Here is a 4,568-nt window from a genome sequence, read left to right as displayed (position 1 = left end):
CATTTGAAGATTTTTGGTCACTCTATTGAATTTCCACATATTTACAGCAATCTAATTTAACCCTTACAAAAATTGGACAACCTCCAAAGTTATCTGAAAGCTCTCACCTAAATCCTAACTTTTTTTATGATTTAACTTTCTCTTTAAATAAGAGAACTATGTGGGTTTGATCAAGCTTGAAACATAATAACATGATTTTTGGCAAGGTACCAACCCAAAACTAAATTATAAGCTATTATATCCAAATTAAAAGACATTTAAGAACAAATCATAATATTGGGGATATGGGAGAACACATCAAACCAACAATACAGTATGTCTAAATACCTAGAAATTATAATTTTAGGGTAAAAGCTGAAAACTTGGGCTGTTTTAGCTGGAGATTGAGTGCACATTTTTCTGTTTCTCCCAAGTAGAATCAGAGATGACAATTCAAGCACACCTCAAAGCTTTTCTCTCAGTACAAAGCAACTACTAAAAAAAAAAAATGCTTTGTGTTAGTAATTTCCCTGGCTCATCATGTGCAATACACATGCCTCCAAAGACTATAATTTGGGATGAGTGTACACAAACTGAAAAACCACAGTTCCAAATTTCAAAACTTCCTCATAAAACCATAGGACATTCAGGTTGTTTTTACTTCTCATGAGGATGTTACCCTATCATTTGTACATCAGTCTTTCTTAGAGTGAAAAGAATTATCAGTGACCCTTCTAGAGAGACAGGAACTGGAGATACAGGTTTTAAATCATTCATTTCTTAATAGTTGAGGAAGATCATTACAATTGTTTAAAATCTGCAATTGTCAGCACCTAACTATCTACCACGTTCAAGGATCATAACTTAAATGACTTGACATCATCCGTATGTTGTGGAAGAAGAGGAAGATGATGACTGGGGGAAGAATACAAATGAGGAAGCTCACAAGTGCAGAATGGATGAAATCAGTGACCATACAAAAGTTCTAACTCTCAGTGATGATTTAGAAAGAGCTGTGGAAGATCTTGTCAACATCCTATTGGACTTTTGTTAGGAAAAAGAAAGAAGGGGCCATTATTAATTCATCTGATAACTAAATTGTTGCTGAGGCAACAAGAATGCATGTAAAACCATGGATCCTTTCGTTTCAACTTCAGTTATCTTTAATTAGAAGATAAAAGAGCCAATCAAGAAATTCTGGCACCATTTCCTAACATTTTTTTCATAACAACAAAAAGGCTCAGCTCTATCTTTTTCATGGTTTGGAATCTGTGATAGTTAAGTTGATCTCTACGATTCCACACATCTTGAAAGAGAAGATTGATGCAGATATTTTAGAAGAATGAGCCATCATCAACTGGTCATAAAAGGTCTCTAAGAAAAATGTCTCAAAATAACATGCTAAAGATAATTGAGTCAAAGTAGAACCACTTCTCAAGTGGTTAAAGGAATGCAAGAAGAAGAATCTTCTGGCAGTGAGGAAGATGAAGATGAAAATATTGACCTGGTATATTTGAAGACTGCCAGTGTATCAATAGTTGAAACTGTCTGACAATGAGGATGATGACATTGGTATTGTTACCATTTATAATGATTGATGACACTTAGCCTAACAGCATGATGCAGCACATTTTTCCATTATCAGCCAGAAGTGCAACATGTATGTGCAAAACTAAAATGTCTTAAAATCATGCTACACTTGCTACTAAAAGCCTGTTACTGTTAGTGATCTATATTTAAACCCAACGGTAAAGCTAAAGAGTCCATTCATATCAGTGAACAGTTGTGGTTTGCTTATTTATAGTGTGATTCTTTCAAAAAAGTTACTGGAGGTCACATTTAGATCACATTTATACAGCTATAAAAAATAAAGTTTTTTGATTTTGGTCATTCTTTGGGCTCTGAATGACTTGTACAGAAATTGGTGGCAATTTTTAGAATGTAACTGTACTTTGAAACTTTTTAGTTAAAATAGAAGTTTATCACTCATTCCCTGCATTTCCTCCTCCTCACCTGTAAGTCCTTGTTGGATGTTATAACTTGGCTGCTCAGCTCTGCAGTCACAGTTGTTTCAGTCCATGAAAAGTCAATAGATCCTCACTGGCGCCTACAAAGTTCTTCAAATTATGCTATGGACAAAATATATTCTCTCATCTGTATTAATAAATTATTCTGATTATTTCTCCTTTTTAAATGTTCTGCAAATATATCATGCTATTTACTGGTGCTTATTTATAAGACGCTTAAGATACACTCCTTTCCTCTGGGTGGTGGTGGCACATGTCTTTAATCCCACCACTTGGAAGGCAGATCCCTGAGTTTAAGGACAGCTGGGGCTAAAAAGAGAAACCCAATCTCAAAAAACTATACTTATTTCTTACTCATTTTTACTATTGCATGAATATCTCTTACTCCATTGCCCCTGCTATTGTTTAGTTGAACACTCTGGCTGGGTAAGCACCCTCATTTCTAACAATCCTTAATTCATTTACTTTACACTGGTTGAAAAAACTATGTTTTCTAAAGTATTGATATTGTTTTTTTTTCTTCTACAAACTTTCATCCCCTGATATTATAAACTCCAGAGGAGTAATCATTTGAAGTGGTTTACTAATTGATATATTTCATCAATGTATGTTATTATTAACTATTAATTATTTCTTCATTTGGAAGATACATATGAAGAGATTTATGAGTACAAATATCACTCATAAAGAAACAGGAAGAACCAGTGGAAATGGTCTTTCAACAGCTGCTAAAAGGCTAAATATTTCCAGATTAATAAGTATATAGCTTTATCTCAAGATAAACTGTTAATATGATATTTTTATGTACCTATATTAGCTTTACTTTTTTCTCCTTTTTTATTTATTATATTTGTGTTTTAATTTTACACATCAGCCATGGGTTTCCCTGTCCTCCCCCATCCCACCCCTGACCCCACCTGCCCTCTAGTCCCACCCTCCATTCCCATCTCCTCCAGGGCCAAGACTCCCCTGGGGATTCATTTAAACCTGGTGGATTCAGTACAGGCAGGTCCAGTCCCCTCCTTCCAGGCTGAGCAAAGTGTCCCTATGTAAGACCAAGGTTCCAAACAGCCATGCACTAAGGACAGGTCTGGGTCCCACTGCTTGAGTGCCTCCCAAACAGTTCAAGCTATTCAGTTGTCTTACTTATCCAGAGGTCCTGATCCAGCTGGGGGCTCCACAGCCTTTGGTCCATAATTCATGTGCTTCCATTCGTTTGGCTATTTGTCCCTATGCTTTTCCAATCTTGGTCTCAACAATTCACACTCTTACAGTCCCTCCTCTTTCTCGCCAATTGAACTCCTAGAGCTCCACCTGAGGCCTGGCAGAGGATCTCTGCCTCCACTTCCATCAGTTATTGGATGAGAGTTCCAGAATGACAGTTAGGGTGTTTGGCCATCAGATCAGGCTTTCTCTCAACCATTGCCAGCAGTCTACAGAGGATGTATCATTGTGGGTTTCTGGGGACCTCTCCAGCACTCTGCCTATTCCTGATCTCATATGGTCATCATTTATCATGGTCTGTTATTCCTTGTTCTCCCTTTCTGTCTTCGATCCAGCTGGGATCTCCTGCTCCCCTAAGGTTTCTTTCTCTCAAACCTTGCCCTTCATTACTCCCACTGTCGTCCAGGTTGTTCATGCAGATCTCATCCATTTCTCTGTCATTGGGTGATCCTTGGGTCTTTCCTAGGGTCCCGTTTTCTAGGTAGCCTCCCTGGAGTTGTGTAGCAGCCTAGTCATCTTTGTTTTACATCTCGTATCCTCCTATGAGTGAGTACATACTGTGTTTGCCCTTCTGAGCCTGGGATACCTCACTCAGGATGATTTTTTCTAGATCCATCCATTTGCCTGCAAACCTCATGATGTCATTGTTTTTCTCTGCTGAGTAGTACTCCATTGTGTATATGTACCATATTTTATTTATCCATTCTTCAGTTGAAGGGCATCTAGGTTGTTTCCACGTTCTGGCTATTATAAACAATGCTGAAATGAACAAGCTGAGCAAATGCCCTTGTAGTATGATTGAGCATTCCTTGGGTATATGCTCAAGAGTGGTATAGCTGGATCTTGGGGGAGATGGATTCCCAATTTTCTAAGGAAGTGCCGTATTGATTTCCAAAGTGGCTGTACAAGTTTGCATTCCCACCAGCAGTGGAGGAGTGTTCCCCTTGCTCCACATCCTCTCCAGCATAAGCTGTCTTCTGTGTTTTTGATCTTAGCCATTCTGACAGGTGTAAGGTGGTATCTCAGAGTCGTTTTGATTTGCATTTCACAGATACTTAGGGATGCTGAGCAATTCTTTAAATGTCTTTCAGCCATTTGAACTTCCTCTATAGAGAATTCTCTGTTTAGTCCTATATCCCATTTCTTAATTGGACTATTTGGCATTTTGATGTCTAATTTCTTGAGTTCTTCATATATTCTTGATATTAGCCCTCTGTTAGATGTGGGGTTGGTGAAGACCTTTTCTTTTCTGTAGGGTCTTGCTTTGTCTTGTTGCCTTTGCTCTACAAAAGCTTCTCAGTTTCAACTGGTTCTATTGATTGATTGTTTCTCTCAGTG

General features: G+C 37.9%; 1 pseudogene; it reads left to right on the top strand.

The window, feature by feature from the left end:
• Positions 1-859: 859 nt before the first annotated feature.
• On the top strand, positions 860-1,577 carry LOC118591888 (annotated as a pseudogene).
• The last annotated feature ends 2,991 nt before the right edge of the window (positions 1,578-4,568 follow it).

The sequence above is a fragment of the Onychomys torridus genome, chromosome 10 (genome assembly GCF_903995425.1).
Source record: "Onychomys torridus chromosome 10, mOncTor1.1, whole genome shotgun sequence".
NCBI classification, from domain to species: domain Eukaryota; kingdom Metazoa; phylum Chordata; class Mammalia; order Rodentia; family Cricetidae; genus Onychomys; species Onychomys torridus.
This window is presented reverse-complemented; position numbering and strand designations above follow the sequence as displayed.